The sequence below is a fragment of the Ixodes scapularis genome, unplaced genomic scaffold (genome assembly GCF_016920785.2).
Source record: "Ixodes scapularis isolate PalLabHiFi unplaced genomic scaffold, ASM1692078v2 PGA_scaffold0__279_contigs__length_252992795, whole genome shotgun sequence".
In the NCBI taxonomy this organism is placed as follows: Eukaryota; Metazoa; Arthropoda; class Arachnida; order Ixodida; family Ixodidae; genus Ixodes; species Ixodes scapularis.
Genome location: NW_024609835.1, coordinates 236,508,863 through 236,521,642, shown reverse-complemented (window position 1 = coordinate 236,521,642; position 12,780 = coordinate 236,508,863).

Sequence of the window (12,780 nt, the reverse complement as noted above, 5' to 3'; positions counted from 1 at the left end):
CCAATTTACTTTAGAAGGAAAATGTGTCCACAGTATTGGATCGCAGCATTGGTTTAATAATTTTATGAGATGAAAAGCATGTCAATAAAAATTTAAAAATTGATTGCAAGGGCAGCTTCCCGCTTCATCACTTGTAGCTTTCTTATATGCGAAATATTTGTTTAAATCAAAAATTGAAAACATACCGAATACTCAGATGTCCTGATCTTGGTCCGAATGCAAGTGGCAGAATGATTTGTCTTTATAACAATAGAATCAACAATGTTTGAATCAAGCAACAGCTCAAACCACCTAATTACATTTCTGATGTATGTTTATCTCTGCATTATACCAGGCCGTAGCCGCGAACGAGCTCTTCAGGGTTTGCCGTGATCTTTCTGGTCTACCTTGGCAAAGACAGACTCGTGTAAAAAACATATTGAGCTTCTTGGAGACAACTTTGCAGTCCTCATTGTCAGAGCCTCCATGGAACCATCGGAAAGAAGGGTCCCTGTCGTTTCATCGACACGTTTCATCAACTTTTTACGACTCTCGTTTCATTGACACTGATTGTTTTATTGATTCTGCCACGCTGTGCTGCGAAATTTCATCGACACACAAATTGCACGCTGTAGGAACATTTTGTTGTGCATTTATGACTGGGGCACATGTTAAACTATACGACTCACCCAGTTCCCGATGCTTTGCGGCAACAGCCTCCAGCAGTTCATTACAAAAATGTGGACCCACCCGTACATGCCGCTTCGCAGCAGTGTGCAAGGGTGGTCCTGCCCCCGTGCATGTATGTACTTGTACCCTTGCTCACCAACAAACCAGCGCACCCCTAACCAAACAAATATATTGTCGACGAAACATAGCAAGATATGTCGATGAGCGAGTGTCGATGAAACAATCTGTTGATAAAACGTCGCAGCGTCGATGAAACAAACTATCGGGGAAATGTCATTTGATGAAATGAGTGGCACCGCACAAAAAGCCTGTTTCCGAGCCGCGTTACTTAAACACTATCGTAGGCATCATTTTTAGATACCCATTGCCAGACAAAATGCACTCCAAAAAAAAAAAAAAAAAGAAAAGGAAATGAATTTTACGCTCCTTTGCTGTTAAAGTTCACGACCTGGAATTGGGTAATTCCAATTTCATGCAAATTTGAAATGGTTCTGGACTGTACAAGATGGACTCGTTATCGGCGTTATTGGGGCAAAATTATGACGAGTACAGCGGGCTCCGGCCTGAGAGCTAAGGGTTCACGTGGGGCTCCCCAAGTATGGCAAGTGCACACCGACAGTGGGAAGCGACCTCCTACCTATCTGACATCGTTTCATGCCTTAGACCTCAGCCTTCAGAGGGCTCTGCATGATTCGTCGTATGGGATAATTTCTTAGCAGCCCATTATACTGATCCTACAATTCCGCTCCAACAGTACAGTCGCCGCGGAAGTTAATAAAAAAACGCGAGCGCGCGTTTTTTTTCTGAGGGACGCTGGCTCGCGATAGAACTAGAGATGACGTCAGGGCGAGCCCATGCGGAGTGGACGGAGGAAGCCGTCTCAATTCAAGGGAACCGTTGTTACCATCCCGCCCGCGGGGGCGACGGGGGGGTGAGCGTAGTTCGAATAAAAAGGGGAGATGATTCTGCAGAATTCAAGATCGCCGAGCACGAATGAGATGGCTGCTTGGAAAGAGAAAGGAAATACAAAACATGTCTCATTTTCCACACCATTCGGCGGCTTCTCGCTTTTATTTGTTGAGTTTACAGGTATCAGCGGTTATCTTTTCTCGCGGACGATTGATGTTAAGTAGGGTTGTGCAAATAGTGGTTTGAATCGAATAGTGCTGCGTCATTCATGCCTTGACAGTGCATGAGAAAGCCAAGACGGCTGGTTCTTTTAGCAGTGCACAAGCTAGGGATGACTCTGCACTATTCGCACCCCTCCCCCCTGTTAAGCGCTTTGTGCTTGCTCTTGAAATTTCAGTTTCTTTCTGTTTCTGCTAATCGCACGAGATCGCAGAAGTTGTCTCGCAAGTTTAGCTCGCATTTACTGTATGCTCTAGTTTCATTTATCCTGGTTTACGTTATGCACATTAATACTCGGTTCTTCGTCCAAGTTGTCCCGAATAAGCTTTTCTTTTATTTTTAATATGCCTCCTCGTGTACCGCATGATACGAGGGTTCGCATAACCGCGCTCTCGCAAGCTGTATTCTCGCAAAGGCAAATTGCTTCAGCCACAGGAGTAAACCGGCGAACGGTCAACCGGATTGTGCAGGCCTTTCGCGATGAAGGGCGCATCGAGGATGCACCTCGAGGTCGACTCCCTCGCCGCACGACTTAGAAAGAGGACTTGCTCATAGTAGCTGCTTTCTGTGATGATCCGTTTATGACAGTGAAGGCGTTGAAAACGTGCTTAAACATCCGAGCTTCCGTGACGACCATAGGTCAGTGTCTACATGAAGCTGGAATTCGATCCCGAGTGGCTGCACTAAAACCTCGTCTTTACGAGCGTCACCGAACTGCACGGAAGTCGTTTGCAGAGGATCATCAGCCGTGGGGACCATCTGAATGGAATGAGGTTGTCTTTACGGACGAGGCTAGCTTCTACAGCAGTTTTGATCAACAGCGCCGCGTCTGGAGACCGGCCTTCTGCAGGTAGGTCTTTCTGTTCGAAGAATTCAGTAGCTTTATTTTAACTATATTCAGAAGATGGCTCTTGTAGGCGAAGTTTGTTTTATCTTCCGAAATTACCACTTTCAGGTACGATCCACGTTACATTCAGCAGGTCGCTGCCAGCGGGCGGGTCACTGTCAGCATTGGGGGTGCAGTGACCAGCCAAGGCTTAGGGCCGCTACATAGGCTGAGTACGCCTTTCACTGCGGGGAAGTATATTGACGTCCTGGATCACGTGCAGCTACCCTTTCTTCTTGACGGGCCATTTGCGGATGGTTGCTTCGTGATGCAGCACGATCGTATTCCCGTGCATCAGGCAACCGCTGTGAAAATCTACTTGGAGGAGCTGTGCATCAACACCCTCCAATGGCCCCCAGGAGGCGCGGGCCTTAATGTGATCGAAAATGTTTGGGGTGTGCTGAAGAAACGGCTCTCCAAAAGGCACCTTGCGGACGCATCAGCAGGCACCCTGTGGATGGCTATTGCGGGGGAGTGAAGGATTCTGCAAGCTCAGCAAGGGCTTGTGATGGCACTCTACGAGTCTCTTCCTCGTCTCATGGAAACCGTTGTCGCTAACAAAAGGGCGCATTGCAAGTATTGAATTAATTTAGACATGGACATTAGGTTATTGATTAGCCAAGTGGTTAAAAACAAAGTATGTTTTACGGTATTGCTTGCAAGTCATAAATATTAGCCAGCTGTTTTATTGTACTCAAAAAAATTCCGAATAAAAATTCTAACTTTACGACAGACACCGGTATTTCAAACCTTGAAGACATATGCGTGTCACTTCTTTATGATCCGGAGCACATTGTCACCAGCGGAGCTGCGTTGGCTACTGCTCAAGCACCGTGCCCAAAAATACGGTTTCGTGCAGCTCGGTGCATTTTGATTTCTTTTTATTATACTGAGCATATTAAAGATCAATATACCGTTTCATAAAAAAATTCATGTCGAAAAACGTGATCACATAATTATAAAAGGCATACTAAAAATAAAGCTTGTTTGCGTAGCTAAATACAGATGGCGAGAAAAGAAAGCAATCAGTATCTGTATTTCACTCAAAAAAATGGGGGGGGGGGGGGGGGGGGGGGAGGATAATGCGGCATGATCAGCCTCACAAAATTGTAAACAATAAGGGCTAAAAAAAAAGAAGCGCACAGATAGGTGAGCATGCAGCAACAAATAAAAGCGAGAAGGCGCCGAATGGTGTGGAATATGCGACGTGTTTTCTTCTCTCTTACCAAGCAGCCATCTCATTCGTGCTCGGCGATCTTGGCTTCTGCAGAATCATCTCTGCTTTTCATTCGAACTACGCTCACCTACAGGCGGGATGATAAATAACAACGGTTCCCTTGAATTGAGACGGCGTCCCCCGTCCACTCCGCATGGGCTCGCCCTGACGTCATCTCTAGTTCTATCGCAAGCCACCAGTCAAGCGCCCCTCGGAAAAAAAACGCGCGCTCGCGTGGAGCTATTAACTCCCGCGGCGACTGTACATCCCCAGGTACATCCCCAGGCCTTCCAGGAAGCGACCCATTTGATCCGGGTGCGAGAAGACACCCCAAACCGCGACCTGCACCATATATTTGACCTCTGGGCCAGCTGATGAGGGCACTACAGCTGCACCAACAAAAAAGGGGATTATGTCTGTTACAGACTATATCATCACAAAACCCAGAAATACCTCCATTCATTCTAAACCAGCTTTAGAAGCCACCCAAGCACACAAAAATGACCTTTCAGTACTTCACAATTCTGTGCTCGGCAACAAGTCTGGCTGCAATCTGTGCATTGTGGTTCTTATCGGCTTTAAAAACGTTTGATTTAATCCTCCAGATTGCACTAATCCGGGAGGCTCAAAACTGAGGTCTCTACAGAAGACCGCTTCACTTCATCACAGCGTTTCTGCAAGATGGGCGATATCAATTTTTTGTCGAACTGAACTAGGCCCAGTTACTGGCATTGGCATTCCCCAGAATTCCGTCCTCTCACCAATCCTTCATCAATATTGTAGCCGACTTTTCCTCACGTCAAGCAATCGGGGCTGTTTTTACGATATATTTCAAGCGAGTACAATGGCGCCTCTTAAATTCAAGAAATCTATGCCACACCTCTTCAGACCGCACTTGGGCGCACAGGACAGCCTGCTCCTCATCCACCACGAGGTGTTAGCCAACTCGCCGAAGTGCGACCCAAAAGTCATAATGGCCGTCGACTTCAAGGGAACTTTCGACGTCTCCATTATGCTTCGAAACGGAGCACTAGCACTGGGATTTTGCTCTCCACTGTGCTAACACAAGGTATTGTTCTCCCCAGGGTGGCCTCAGTCGTGTGAATGGCCACCGACGTCCAGTTTATGCATCGAAACAGATCATTGGCAGGTAGAGTTAGCTGCCCACAGTGCTGACGCACATTATTGTTATTCTCAGAGTGGCCTGGGTTGTCTGAATGGCCACCGATGTCCAGTTTATGCTTCGAAACAGGTAATTGGCGGTTACAGTTAGCTACCCGCAGTGCTGACGCACATTATTGTTATTCTCAGAGTGGCCTGAGTCGTGTGAATGGCGACCGACGTCCAGAGTTTAAGCTTCTAAACAGATCATTGGCAGTTAGAGTTAGCTGCCCACAGTGCTGATGCACATCACTGTTATTCTCAAAGAGGCCTCAGTCATCTGAATGGCCACAGACTTCCCATTTATGCTTTAGAGCAGAGCACTGTCAGTGATCTGTTGTGTCGTTTTTCTTAGACAAAAGAGAGCTTATTTGCAATCAAAATTCTATTTGTTGCATAGCAAAGATGTTTAGACAGCGGGAAGGGCCATTATGGCATCTGATGTCTTTGCCATACATGGGCTGCAAACTTTTGTTTTTGCGAAGTTGAAATCTATACTGGTGATTCATGACACAGTGCAATATATAGACCAGCTTAGACATTATCGCAACAAAAATGAGAAGTTTTTCTGGTGGCTGCATATCGAAATGCTATACGGAGACGAGCAGAGAAGCATGACAACAGGAGACACGGGAGGTCAGTGGTGGACAAGAACAACAATGTCGATTTTAAAGCATATGCGTGGTCCTTAAAAGGATCGTTTTGTGTTCCGAGATGTTCCACGCTTTCTTCATAATGGTGGCGTTAAGCTTTGTCAAGGGGATCGACACCAGCCAGGTCACTCTCGGATGGGGTGTCCTCTCCATCCAGCTAGAGGATGATGGGCTGGATGTGGGCACTTGTGGCACTGCCTCGTTGGAACGTTGCTTCAATGTCAATAACGTGCCTGACAGCATTAATCCAGTTTTCAGTGGTGACCTTGTCAACTTCTTCGTTGAGGAGTGTCCTTACGTCAACAATCTTAAATGTCGTGTTTCGGGCAGCAACACCGTTTTTGATCTGCGCCCATATCAGTTCGATGTGGTTGAACTCGCAGTGATACGGTGGGGGCCTGACCACAGTGCAGCCAGCCGTCTCGGCAGCAGTGTCCACACGATACTTTAGGTGTTGTGGCTTCACCAAGGCCACAATGTCGAGCAGCTGCTTTTTTAGCATCTTGGGGTCCCATGAAATTTTTTTACACGTCAGGCAGTGTCGCATGTCGTTCTTGCGGGAACTTGTCGTCGGCACTGCTTCCAACCACCGTGAATGGTAAGAAGCGTTGTCCACGACGATAATGCTTCTTGTCGGCAGTTTGTCGAGGACACCGTTGAACCACTTCTCGAAGCGGGCGCCATCTATTTCCTCGTGGTAATCGCCCCACGACACCTAGGGAACGTGATTTGGAATGGTTTCTCGACGTTCTATGAACGTCGTTGGTAGTCCGGATGTCTTAAAGACACGTATCATAAACGTCGAGGGAGGACGCAACGGTCCACTGAGATGTGCATGTGACGCGTGACAAACATCATTGAGAACGTTTTCTCAACCTTCTGTGCACCTTTTCTCGCGGACATTTAAAGGTTTCATCGACGTCGAAGGGAGGTAACGCCCGGACCTTCGACGTTGTACGACGTCACGTTACAAACGTCTTCGAAGTTCTTTCGACGTTTTCTTCACGTTTATGCGCTGCCTGGGAAGGCCTCCTCCAGAAAGATGCCTGTCACATGGCTCGCTCTCCCTTTGCGGCCGTCCTGCCGTTGAGTTGTAGACAAACGCCAATCGGTGGCGCCTGCCTCCGACACAACGAGGTAGAGGGGCTTAGAGCGATAAACCGGGGTTCCGGTCTGCACTCGAAAGTGACCCCCATAAGGCGACTGCCATTGTACGCAAATTTGACCACACGTCACATGACCAAACCAAATACGTGACGTCACAGGAAAGATGGCAGCGCCCATGCAGCGGCTGGCCCCAGCTGGGCCGGAGCTTGTCGGATGCTTTGTTGGTTGTCGTTCGTCTCGGCGAGTTGATTTCAGACGCGGAAGCCGTCATATGAGGCCGGTCGAAAGCGAGTTCAGAGTTCAGCGTGGTGTTTGACGTAGGTATAACGTGAAAATACGGAGAAACGGTGTGCATTTCGCTGGTGACCGACCGGGATATTGCCACGGAAGAGACAATCTGACCTACGTTGCTCGGACCTCGGATTGATTCGGATACCGCTAGGATAAAATTTAAGGCGACGTTTCTGTGCTCTCGTTGACCATCGGAATCTTCGAGGTTTGCAGTGAAGCGTGTGCAATATATTTGGATACACAGTTTAGCGACGGAAATTGCCTGAGTCGTGCTTGGCGGTGTGCAATCACGGTGCAGCTTCGATCAAATGACCGAGGGCTCACTTCGGTTGTGCGGCGCACCGGAAGGCTGCCTTGAAGCTGGTAGTTCCCGTGCCGTGCTGAATGATGCTGTGCTGCTTACAAATTGTTCCGGCGTAGAAGTGCACTTTCACGGAGCACAGGTGTGCGGCCCACCGAAGAGCTGCCTTCAAGCTGGTAGTTCCTGTGCCATGCTTTAGGTGATGCTGTGCTGCTTCCGAAATTGTTCCGGCGTAGACGTGCACTTTCACGGAGCACAGGTGTTGCAGTTGGTATTGATCCCGCTGGTCTGTCGCACGTTTCGTCAACATAAACGTTTCATCCACACTCGTTACGCGAATTGCAAGCTGTCCGGACATTTCATCGAGCGTGCTACGTACCCAGCTCACGCCGCTTAGTGGCAACAGTCTCCAGTGGCTCATTACCAGAAAAGTGGTCCCACATCCATTTCAGTTCAGTTCGTCCACGGCAGTCGCCAAACCCCGAAGGAGAGGATTTATTCGGACAGAATGCCACTAAAGCAATGCAGCTTCTTCAGTGGTCAGGATAGATTCTCTTCTGCGAGTTTTGTTTTACTGACACGGATCCTTGTTCCAGTCCTATCTTCTATCAATATTTACTATTCTGGGACACTGCAGGGTCATGCTCAGCTGTAGTCGTATGTTCAGGTGGAGGTGCTGGGCACTTTACCCATAGCCCTTCACTCTGTGTGAACCAGGCGGCTCTTCAGCCGAGTTACCCGATAATGGGACACGGCTGGCGGACTATCCTGCGTCTTATACCCCCGTCGAGCCGTAAGCAAAGTCCTGACCCGAGCCTGGCAGAAGAACCGCAAGACGACCGAGTAACCTCGGAAAAACACCACGAAGCACCTGAAATCCGAGCCAGTTGCTGGTACCAGAAAAAACCACCGGAGTCGGTCTCCTGTCAGAAAATCCGAAGCTGACTAAGCCAACAATGACAAACCTGTAGCAGCAAACCGTGTCCCCTCCCACCATTGTTTGCATGCCCGTCGCAAATCACACTCCGACGCTTTTCCACGCAAGCTCTATGAAGACGTCAAGGACTGGATTGAACAATATGACAGTGTCGCCCGCCACATTTTGTGGACAGACAACCAGCTCCTGCAGAACCTATACTTCTCGTGGAAGAAACTGCCGGCGCTGGTCTGGGAACCATGGATCCTCCTTAACGTCATGGGAAGTTTGCAAGATCGAGCTGAAGCGCGCATTCGTCAGCCAACATCAACGAGAGAGAGCCGCATTCTTGATTCTGTCCAGGACACTGCCCCCACGAGAGCGCCACCGCACTCGTGGAAGATGTTTTGCGCTTGATCGAGCGCCCACGCCCACGCCCACGCCCACGCCCACGCCGACCTTGATGCTACAGAAGACAAGAATCTAAGAATCCCATGCCCCTCACGTGAGGGACAACACCTTCAGCAGCCTTGTCCGCAACCCCCCAACAACAGTCGAAGTGTTCATATCACCGAGGCTGCCAACATGGAATGTGCACTGCATGCCCGAGCCTGCCACTATGAACAACTTCCCGGCGTCTGGACACTCAAGTTGTCCAGCTACTACTTCGACGCCAGCCTCCCAGGCATCCACGACGTCATCCACGACGTTGTCTGGGAGGAGATCAGGAAGCTACTTCCTGCCATCAGTTGCCCGGCTTTTATTTTGATTGCCGAGATTGTTTCGGAACAAGTTTGACAGGTATTTCAACCGAGACTTCTGCGAGCGAAGCGGCATCTGACAAACCAAGGGCAACTTACGCCACAATGGCACGACGACCGCCACCGGCTGCCCCTTAGTATTCAATGCCAATTCAATGAGACACTCTAACGCCGAAGCATTCCCGACATCGTGTGTAGGTCTGCGCTCAACAAAGTACACAGAGGAAAACGTAGGTGATGCGAATGTGCGACCGAAAACCACTTTGCTACCACTGCATGAAGCCGACCATGTCTACCAAAGCAGCCCGTACCAATGAATTGGTCTGCGAGGGTTCGTGCCAAAAGACCCTCGATTACGTCTCGAGGAGCGACCACGGGAGATTAAGGATTACCTTCGGCGACATTTGTCCCTGATGCCGAAGGTGCTGAATCGAAGATTCTGAATCCCTGATTACCCCGAAGCTCCTCATGTCCATCACCTCAACAAGAGGTAAGCACGACAAAGCAGGTTAACGGCGATGCAGTGACAGTGGATTTGGTGTCGGTTGTCGTCCAAGGACAATACCTAAAAATTTGCTGACACCAATTTTTTGTGTCCACTCCACGAAGCACACAATTTCCAACTTTGAGGGAGAATGCCCCTGAGTGACTTGAAGGAATAGAATGGTTGGTTGCTTTCAAAAGTGAACTGCAAGCATCACCAGACTTGGATAGCAAACAAAAATTGTTGCCAGCTATCAAGTACACGGTACAGCAAAAGGCACAGCCACGTAAGCAATACATGCCCGAGCTTGCTGCATTGATGCCGAAAACTACCAGGAAATATTTCGGATTAGAAGCCAGCCCTGCAGCTTCAGTGCATCGGACGTCAGTGGCCGCACATGACGTATGATTACAAAACATCAGTCGGTCAAAGTTGCCACTCGACCAAACTGAACACCGACGTGCCAGGAGCGTCATCCGACAACAAGGTCCACACGTACTACGACTGAATGCCTGACACGAGACTGTCGCAGAAAGAACTCGTTATGGAACCATTTCCTAAGAATCAATAATTATGTAATCAAGTGGAAATAAACATATTTGATACACTAACCAGATAAGCATATTTCCGCTTGCCTTCATGCCTTGAGAGTCTACACACCGAGAATTGTGTTCACTGCACGCTCTGGACCTTACGAGGACACTCGCATCTCTGACCCTTCAAGATTAATTAAGGGGTCATACCAGACTGGCAGACTTCTTGCAAGGGGCTGCACCCGTTCAACCTTTCCTGAACATGTGGTGCATCCGAAAATCAACTCCAGTGATGTGAAAATGTTATTTATTAATTTATTCCTTTCAGGGGCCTTCGTAGGCATTACAAAGAGGATACTTAAAACTACACACATGAAAATAGCATTAAAGCACACTGCTGTAACTTGTTAATTGGAAAAACAAACACACCTCTGAGCATATAGTTTAATAGTATGTGTTGATGCATTGTTATATAGCATGACACTTCCTATATGTATGACACAGTAGACCCTTTGCAGAACCTTATCAAGCAACACAACTGTCACCATTTTTTTCAGCGTAAAGCACACGAATGGGCCCCAGTTCACGTCGAACACTAATGCAGCATTCGAGTCCAATAGGTGGTGAGCCGAATTCACAGGGATGGCGGACATAACATTCTTGTCGAACAAATGCCCAAGTATGAAAGCCTGGGGTAATTACAGTAGTAGCTACTGTAATTTGTTTCATCAGAATTTGGCAGACGGCAAAGGCTACGGTCTCGGTGAGTCAATAGACATATTGGAGAGAGGCACATGACAACATATCACTAGAGTGCTCGTCTGCACAGATTTGTCACACACCTTCGCTCCGTCTCTCTGATTGGCTCGAGGGGGCTGTGGCGGTAGGCCTTTTCCAAGTTACGGTGATGCGAAGTATAGACAGCCCACACTTTTAAAAAGACTCTATTGAAGAGACCGAAAGGAATTGTAGTCAACATTTTTCGACAAGACTGCTCTCCAGGCAAGGGATGAACACAAATATGAATCATCTTATCCAGGTAATTAGAACAATTAAATAATTGACCGTCTAATACAATGCACTCTTGATGGAAAAGAGTACAACTGCAATAAATCCTACAAAACAGAAAAAATGCAGAGTTAATCTATGCATGCACCAAAACAGTTGTTCTTATAGCAAGTCGAATAGCTTTGAAGGTGGTGCCTGCAACGATTTATTCTTCCCCATCCTCAATAAAACGCCATCCTCGTAGCTGAAAATAAGGGTGCACTTCGCACTCACACACACACACACAAAAAAAAAGGAAGAAAAGCGATCGAATGTAGAATCGTGGATTAGCACAAAAGGTTAAAATCGCAGGAGCTTCCTCGCTAAAAGTTGCTATGGTTGTTCGGTAACGGAGGGCTGAAACAACTTCCCTTAGGCCCTAACGGGACGTATACATTTCGCGTAGATTCTCAGATATTTCAACGTTCAAACAAAGCTAAGAGAATGCGAAAATTTTATGTTAAAAGCACTCAAAGTTCTATCGGTCCTCGGACACATCCCGGAATCCGAGAACCGGTACGGCGATGCAGAGCTGATGCTGTCTCACAGGCGTTAATATCCAGATGATCCAGAGCGATCTTGCGCAAAAACGGTATAAAGTCTCATTCCTTCATATTTTCACATAATACCTGCGTCAGCGAGCACGAAGAAGCCCGAAGTCGTCGGAAAGCAGCTGCACATCACGGATACCGCGCACCGAACAAACTCGCATCCGCCAGCTCTGGGCGCTGCCATCTTCCCTATGACGTCACGGCTCTTGGGAGGTCACGTGACGAGTGGTCACATTTGCGTAAAATATGGCGGCAACCGGGGGGGTGCCACTTCCGAACTTCCGGTTTATCACTCTAAAGCGCGAAACACATGTACGGCGAAACCGCCCGATCCGACGTCCGACCGCGCAATACGACGGTCGGAGGCGAGGGTTTTCGTAGCATCGGAGAGCGTTGAAAACCCTCGCCTCCGACCGTCGTATTGCGCGGTCGGACGTCGGATCGGACGGTTTCGTCGTACATGTGTTTCGCGCTTTAGCCCCTCTACGTCGTTGCTCCGACACTGCCCCGCGCTATCCGCGGCTTTTTAGGCGGTATGCGCGGATCTTCGCTTATACCCGAGCGCGGTGCACACTTTATAAAAATATATTATGCGCAAAATTTTTGTTCTGTGCTGACTAGATACGGCTGGTGCAGCTAGTCGCCTCTTAATCATATTGTTAAAGATTTCATGTGCCCGAGGACGTTATTTTCGCAACTTCAAAAAAGCGTATACCTCGCTCAATGGTAGCATTTCGTTCCCGCGAAATATTTCCGAAATTCAACTTTCGCAAAATAGTGAACCTACGAAAATAAGGTAGACCGACGCGCGGGCTTGACGTCACGGAGCTGCGGCGGCGCTGCGATCGCGCCGGAGCCGGACGGTGTGGGCAAAAGGGCACACGTTTCGCATGGGCGTCATGGCATTTCAGCATGCCGCGACGCTGTGTTGACATTAATTGCACCGAAATGTACAAGAAAGTAGCGGAGTGAGCTCCACAAGTTCCCGGCAGACTCTGAAAGGCATAGAAGGTGGATAATATCCGTGGATCGAAAAGAATGGTCGCGTCGCGTGAACGACAGTTTGTGCGGCAAGC